Source organism: Leucoraja erinacea, chromosome 11 (assembly GCF_028641065.1).
Source record: "Leucoraja erinacea ecotype New England chromosome 11, Leri_hhj_1, whole genome shotgun sequence".
NCBI classification, from domain to species: Eukaryota; Metazoa; Chordata; class Chondrichthyes; order Rajiformes; family Rajidae; genus Leucoraja; species Leucoraja erinaceus.
The window spans coordinates 32546804-32555475 of record NC_073387.1 but is presented as its reverse complement, the minus strand read 5'-3'; positions in this window follow the sequence as shown (position 1 = coordinate 32555475).

The window sequence follows — 8672 nt, the reverse complement described above, 5'->3', positions numbered from 1 at the left end:
ATCCAAGTATTACAATGAATGAGAGAACATGGTTTAAGACTACAGGGCCGGCCTTTGTAGGGGCGGGGCCCTATTGGGAACAATTTTGGTGAGCCCCAGGTTTTCAGCCAAGGTCTGCAGAATCATAAAAATATAAATTAAGTCTATTATAGACTTTATATCTCCATGGTATAATGGAAAGTAATCAAAATGTGCGCTTAAAAAGTTGCATGCGAGTTAATGGACCAAACAGATCTAAGCTCCATTTTAATATCAAATTGCACACATGTAAGCCTACAAGTAATAAACAAAATTGTAGATCACCTCTGAAAAGTACATAGTTACAATACCACTTGTTTTAGTGACTGTGAAATGAAAAAAAGTAATTTAATTAACTAGATCCTGGAAAACCAATGACCATTGGTGAAAAACCAGTCCAGGCATTAAATTTTACATCGGAGTCACGTGAGTGACTACGTGAAGAGCCCGCTCAGCACGCATGCGCGTCATTGCGTTCAGCAGTGCAACAGCGGCCGCATCGGGAGTCAGGCGGACCGTCAAGAACGGACCGTCAGGTAAGTACCCTGAGGTCGGGTTTTCTTTCACAGGAGAGCCTTCTGCTTTATTTCAGGCAGAGAACAAAGGCTCTTGGACAAACCTGTCCCCCACTCGACTCCAACGGAGGATCGTTCCATATGGAGGGGGGGGCAGCAACAAGGCGGTAGGACGGCTTATCGGGCGCTCCGCTATCCCCAACACCGTGCCGAGCCCAGTCCCGCTAGCGCCTGAGCAGCAGGCTGGAAATAAAGCTCCCGAAGAAGCGTCTGGCCGGTGGCTTCCGACTTGTCAGACGGGGACGACTCTCCACCCGCACGGGGGAGAGACAGCCGCCTGAGCTGCATGGAGCGGCTCCTGGAGCAGGAGCTCCAGCGAGACGCGCTTCGTGAGGGGCGCTCTCGCAGGGGTTCAGGTAGTCCCTCCACAGTGTCTTGTGCACTGTCCATTGCTTCCTCCTTACCCGAGGGTAGCTTTGGTGACCAGGTCTGGGCTGGTCAAGACGAGCGGACGCCTGCTGAAAATGTCGGGTGTATGCAAGGGGTGCAAGAACAGGAAGAGCTGCTGGGTGTGGTGGACCGCTATGTGGCAGCCCCACGTGCAGGAGGCCGTTAAAGGCCAAACTAGCAGCCAGCATTAACCACCTCTCCAACAGGCCCCTACAGGAGCAGGTGGTCAATGAGGCCTTAGAAACGTATACAGCTCCAGAGAACTGTGAGTCCCTTAAAGTGCTGGCTGTAAACAGCCAAAACTGGGGGCACGTTGGGGCAAATATTTGGAACCAGGAGCTAAAACTGCAGCGGATCCTCAGGCTCCTGAGGTCAGCCATCACATCGTTTGCTCATTCCATGGACAATACGGAGATGACCACAACCTTCGTAAACAAATCATAAGACCTACCATAAAATCCTAAATTTGCGGGGTTGTGCAAAACCCCAGCCACTGAGCCAGACCCACTGCTCTTTGGCAAAAACCTCACAAAGCATATGAAGGATATGGAAGAGGCCTTAAAAAACTTTCGGTCTCATGAGGGCAGGCCCCGGGACGAGCAAACCAAAAACAATAATTCCCAAGCAGCAGCACCCCATCGCGTCCACAAGTCGACGTCTATCATATGGGACTGGTGAAAGCTCAGGGTCCGCATTCTATCACCGGAAGTCTTCTTTAGACCAGGGCCCAGAGCGGACCCCATGGAAAATGCGCCACCCCCCAACATCACCGCCACGTCAGACAACGCGCAAGACTCGTTGGACCGGCAGGAAACTGAAGAAATACCCATAACCATGGAGGCAGGTGGGTCTGATTCCTACTCGCGTTTAGAAAGTAGGGGCTTAGTACTAACAGGGGGGAGATTACACCTGTTTAAAGAAGCACGGGAGTCTATCACGAGTGATCAGTATATACTCAATGGCATGAGTGGATACAAAATACAATTCATACTAGAAAAATTGCCACTACAGGTGCACAACCTTTTATCCGGAGTTCCGGAAACCGAAAAACTCCGAAAACCGGCCATTTTTTCCAGGATGTCGTCTACACACCAAAGCTCGCGTTTGGAGCCAAACTTGACCCGAAACGACCCATGGTCAACCCAGGTCTGTACTACTGTAGCGGCTACCTCCTCCCCGGAGACCGGGGAGACACTTAAACATCTGTAAATCATTGCTTAAATGTTAGTCAGTTAGTTTGGAGGGCTTTTATGTGAAGGGGGGGGGTGAAGGGGTAAACTTTAATTCTTAGTCCCCTACCTGGTCGGAGAGGCGGGGAGCAGTCAATGCCTTACCGGGTCGCCGTGCAGTAAGCTCTGCAGCGCTGTGGCCGCCAACTCCCAGCTGGGGCTGCGGGTGTCCGGCCGCGGGCGGCGCCGGTTGTAGCTCCGACCCCGGCATCTCTACCCCTGGCTGCAAGGCGCTCCAAATCCACCGCTGCCCGCGGCCGGACGCCCGCAGCCCCAGCTCCGCGAATGTTGGGAGTCGGCGGCGTCGCAGCGCTGGGATACCAGCGGGGAGCGGGCAATGCCTTACTGGGTCGCCGTGTGGTAAGCTCCGGAGCGCTGTGGCCGCCGACTCCCAACATTCGCGGAGCTGGGACTGCGGCCGTGCGGCCGCGGGCGGCGCTGAATTTGGAGCGCCTCACAGCCAGGGGTAGAGTTGCCGGGGTCGGAGCTCCAACCGGCGCTGCCTGCGGCCGGCGGAGCACCCAGCTCCGCGATGTTGGGAGTCGCCGACCAGGTAGGGGACTAAGAATTAAAGTTTCCCCCTTCACCCCACCACCACCACATAAAATCCCTTCAAACTAACTGACTAACATTTATGCAATGATTTACAATGATTCCCCGGTCTCCGGGGAGAAGGCAGCTGCTCCAGACTTTTCAAGCCGCCCGCGCTATCTACGTAATCTACGCTAAAAATCTTCCATTCGGAAATCCGAAAATGTCCGAAATGCGACAAGTGTCTGGTCCCAAGGCTTTCGGATAAAAGGTTGTGCACCTGTAGTTCAACATTCACCCCAGAGGGTATTTTCCCTCGCAGTCAAAGAACAACGAGAGGGACAAGCTGAACTGGTGAGACTAATTACAAAAGGTATCATTGGAAAAACAAAACATGAACCCTTGGAATTCGTATCAAATATATTCACTAAACCCAAAAAAGATGGTGGATGTCGCATCATCATTGACTTAACTTCACTAAATATGTTTGTTAAGTGTATACATTTCAAAATGGAAACGTTTGTTACTGCCAAACAACTAATTTCCAAAGGATACTTCATGGCCAGCATTGATCTTAAAGATGTTTACTATTTAATACCATTCACAAGGATCATCGCAGATACCTGAAATTTACCTGGATGGGGCAGCTATGGCAGTTTAAAGCGTTACCCAATGGTTTAACATTAGCACAAGATTATTCACCAAGACACTAAAACCAGCTCTGGCAATATTAAGCAGACAAAAACATATTGCCAAGGCATAGCTTGATGATATCTTAATAGTAGGCAAGACCTTGGAATTGACTATGTTAGCTGCATCAGCTACCAAACAGTTGTTCGAAACCCTGGGATTGTCTTACATCCAGATAAATCTAAGTTGAAGCCATCGACAATCATGGACTACTTGGGCTTCTCAATTAATACAGTCTACGTGAGATTAACATTGCCAAGAGACAAAACAGTTGAATTGGCACAATCATGCAACAATTTAATGGTCAACGAACGACCAACTATTCGACAAGTAGCAGAGTAATTGGGAAAATGGTAGCAGCATTTCCGGCTACACAATTCAGACGTTTGCACTATCAAAACTTACAAAGAGCAAAGGTACAGGCACCAAAACGACATGCAGGTCATTATGATCGTGTCAAGAAGTTATCCACTGAAGCAATATCAGAACTACTGTGGTGGGCAAAAAACGTTTGGCATAGTTTCAGCCCTATTATCATCACTAACCCTACATTAGTTATCCAAACAGATGCCAGTGCTCAAGGCTGGGGAGCAACTAATAATAAATGATAATAATAATAAATACTTTATTGATCCCCTCAGGGAAATTCAATGTCCAGAAGCCCCCAACCAACAAATCCACAGATTCAAAACGAACGCAGAAAGAAAATACATAGAATACACTGTGGACACTACCTGAGAGCAATAAATACTTAAAAAGACCAATAATTAACAATTAAAAATAAAAAATTGCAAGAATGCATCCCCCTACAGCCTAGCGGTCCGAATTATAAAATCTAATGGCTGCAGGGGTGAAGGATCTCCTGAACCGCTCCGTTCTACTCCATATCCAGCACAGGTGGTAGATGGACTAACCCAGAGTCATCATTACCACTTACACTGGGCATTAATTATCTAGAGATGTTGGGTGACTTTTATGGTTTAAAAGCATATGCATCAAATATGCATCACTTGCATGTACGGTTACAAATAGATAATACTATGGTGGTGGCCTACATTAACCATATGGGCGGCACAAAATCGTTATCATGCGACAAGTTGGTCAACACAATTTGGCAATGGTGTGTCGAAAGACATATTTGGCTATCAGCAACTTACCTGCCAGGTAAGCTAAATATAGTGGCAGACACCAGGTCACGTAAATTTAATGACAACATCAAATGGAAGTTAAACCCCAAAAAATTTGCAAAAGTTATCAAGCAATATGGCACGCCAGATATCGATTTATTTGCATCAATGCTAAATCACCAGGTACCTATGTATGTCGCTTGGGAACCAGACCCTGAGGCAGCAGCGGTAGATGCGTTCGCGCTGGATTTGGGAAATTCTTCTTCTATGCATTTCCTCCCTTTTGCCTCATCAGTCGGGTACTACGCAAAATACAAATGGACTCTGCTTCAGGTATTTTGATAGTACCCGACTGGCCTATGCAGCCATGGTTCTCAATACTCCATGACATGGTTGTTGAAACTCCGATGGTATTCCCCATTGACCCAGATTTATTAACACCCAGTGTCGGGCATAAGCCACCCGTGCCATGAAAAAATCAAACTCCTGGGTTGCAGATTCTGCACAGACCACTTCTGGGACTGGGATTATCAGAACAAACCGTCGACACCATGTCAGCATCCCTCCAAACATCCACTAAAAAAACAGTACTTGTCCAGCATCACAAAAATGGGAGAAGTACTGCTTGGATACAGGGACCACCTACTCAACCGCTACAGTTACCAACGTACTGGAATTCCTGGCAAACCTTCACCACGATAAAGGACTCAGCTACAGAGCCATCAACACAGCTAGAAGTGCCCTGTCTGTCTATTTCAAACAAGCTCCAGGACAACAGGCCATGGGGTCCCAGCCACTGGTGGTCAAACTAATGAAGGGTATTTACAACTCTAACCCCCTAGACCAAGGTACACCCATATATGGGATGTCAGTGTGGTCCTGACATACCTCAGGGGATGGCCACCAGCCAGATCCCTCAACCTGGAACAATCTATGCTCAAAACACTCATGTTGATGGCACTTGTATCTGCACAGAGGGTCCAGTCACTACACCTATTGCGACTGGACAGCATGCTCACAGCTCCAGACCAGATCTCTGTCATTATCCAGGGACTGATCAAACAGAGCAGACCAGGAACACCTAATGCAGTCGTGGAATTCCGGGCTTACCCACCAGAACCACGGTTATGTGCCATGACCCACCTACTGTCCTATATAGACACAACCAAAAATATTCAAGGGAGTGGAAAAGCCTTGTTAGTCAGTCATAAAAAACCTTATGGTCGGGTGACGAGCCAAACCATTTCGAGATGGCTCAAGCAGGTACTAAAAGCTGCTGGGATAAACACTAACATGTACAAATCTCATTCCACCAGGGCAGCATCCACGTCGACGGCCAAAAGAATGGACGTGCCTATAGACCACATCCTGGCTACAGCAGGATGGTCGGGGGAAAGACCGTTCAGAATTTTTTATAATAAGCCGTTGGCAAAAACTGCTTTATTTGCAGAAACATTTTTTACAGACTGCAAATATTTAATTTAAGCCCAGGGGAGCAATTTAATATCTTTGTTGTTATTGTTTAAAAATACCATTGTGTTTTTCTACAAACAGATTCATTGGTTGATTACGATAACACACCTCCTCCCTGAAGGACTTCGGCAGTGAGTGAAGTAATAACTGTTACACGGTTTGAAATCACAGAGCTTTAAAATCTTCACGTAGTCACTCACATGACTCCGAAGTAAAATAGTAAGATTAAACGAGAACTTACCAGTTTGAAGTTTGATCTGTATTTTATGAGGAGTTACGATGAGGGATTACGTGCCCTCCGCTCCCACCCTCAATAATATGGGTCAAACTGATAACTGATGTCTCCTTTTCTTTACTATGTTTATTTCAATAACTGTGTCTATCTGTGATTCCACACTGCTGCTTTGAAGTATGCCGCACATGCGTGCTGAGCGGGCTCTTCACGTAATCCCTCATCGTAACTCCTCATAAAATGCAGATCAAACTTCTAACTGGTAAGTTCTCATTTAATCTTACTATTTTGGGCTTCAGACCCATCCTACCCTTTGGGCTTCTACCCCATCCTAACTTAGTTGTGTGTGTGTGTTAGTTGTCTGTGCGTGATGTGTGTGCGTTAGTTGCCCATGCGTGATGTGTGTGGGAGGGAAAGAGAGAAGGGAGGGAGGGAGAGAAGAGAGGAAGGAGAGAAGTAGAAAAAGAAGGGAGGGAGGGAAGGAGAGAATGAAGGGAGGAAGAGAAGGAGAGAAGGGAAAAGAGAGAGAGAGAGGAAGGAGGGAGGGAAGGAGCGAAGGGAGAGCGGGAAGAAGGGAAGGGAGGGAGGGAAGGGAAGGTGAGAGCGGGCCGGCTGAAGGGAGTGGTTGCCGGGCGTCCGGGCGGATGGGTGTGAGCTGAGGCCGAGGTTTGTAAACATTGCTCCCCCCAACCCCCGGCCCGGCCCTCCCTGTATTGTTCACCATGTCTCCCTGGGGAGAGAGAGGGGGTGGAGCCGGGGCAGTGTGCGTGAAGCACGGCGACTGGAGGGGCGGGAGCGCTGCCCCCGGGACTGTGAGGGAATGACCCATCTCCCCCTCTCCCCCTCTCCCCCCTTCTCCATTCACCCCTCACCCCTCACACCCCCCTCCCCATCTACCCCTTTCTTTCCCCTCCATCCCTCTACTCACTCTCCACCACTCTCTCCCCCCTCCACCCTTAGGCGTGGGGCCCAATTGGGAGAAATTGGTCCAATTGGCTTAAGGCCGGCCCTGCAAGACTAAAAGATGTAGGAGTAATTTGAACATTTAAAAATGCATGGTTTTGGTTGACCAGTGAGGTGAAGTCAAGTTTATTGTGCTCAGCTACAAAGAGGTACAGATACAATAACAATCTTGATTGCAGCAGCATTGTAGACAGCTAGATTCATCAAACATAAATTATGCATAAGTTATACACAGGCAATGAAAAGAAAAATAATGTGCAAAAACCAAGACATCAGCATGCAAAAAAAAAGGTATGCTAGAGATGGTCCATCACGTTCCTTTGCTAAGGTAGGGTCAGGGTTGTGCATGTTGGTTCAAGAACCAGACGTTTGTGGAAAAGTAGTTAATCCTGTACTTGCTGGTGTGGGACTTCGGACTTTTGTACTTCCATCCTGAGGCAGCAGCATGATTAAGACTGGACTGGAACAACCATTCTAATGTATTGAAGCACATGAGCTCTGCTTTAGTTCCAGGAAAGAAAATGTCCCTCACATTGAGATATTTAGCTTAACTATGATAATTCTGAAACAAATCCTTTGGTCACAATGCAGTAAAATGCCTTGGATCAAATGAGCCTCAAGAAGTATTTCAGGTTAAATGATTATTTAGTTTTAGTCATTCATGACACCAAAATCTTGTGTTATTCAGATCATAAGAAGAAAATCTTTAAGAAACAAATCATTTGAGAGGACTTTGTTATTTAGTTCATTAAAGCAAGTTACAAAATAGCAGTTTTAAAAAAACACTCAAGACAAAAATTTACATATTAAACACATGAATACATTGTGCAAAGACTAGAATTAATATACCACAAAGGACATTTTAAAACAATGGTTATATTAATTTCCAGGGCAGCTGCATATTTTCCAAGCTAAATGACACAGGGGAAAATTAGACTTGACAGAGACTGTTTAATGGTAAAATGGGAATCTTTGGAGGAGCAAAGCAAGCACATGCATAAGGGGACTTGTGCTGTGCCTTATTAGTGAGAGCATTCACTTATGTTCATTGATCAGCCATAGGAAGTACGCAAAGTTGACAGATTGTCAGTCAGTCAGTCTGCAACAGTAATTTGATTGCTGACATTGGAAACAACAGACCTGCACTTAATGTCTGTCTTATTCTATTGTGGTTGAACATGCGTTAAGCAGCAGGAAGTACCCTATCATCAAAGTGCACTTTATAAGGGAACTTCCAACAACTTACTGCTACTATCTGCTGATTGACTCTGATTATTGCTTCTCAGTACAGGTCTCCATAGGTTACAGCAGGATTCCATAACCTTGCAAGAAATGTGGCCGAGAACCAAACTACCACAACTCTGTTGGTCTCCCAAATGTTTGTTCATATGTCCGGGTTATTGTTATTATTGTATATATTATATTATATATATTTATATATTCT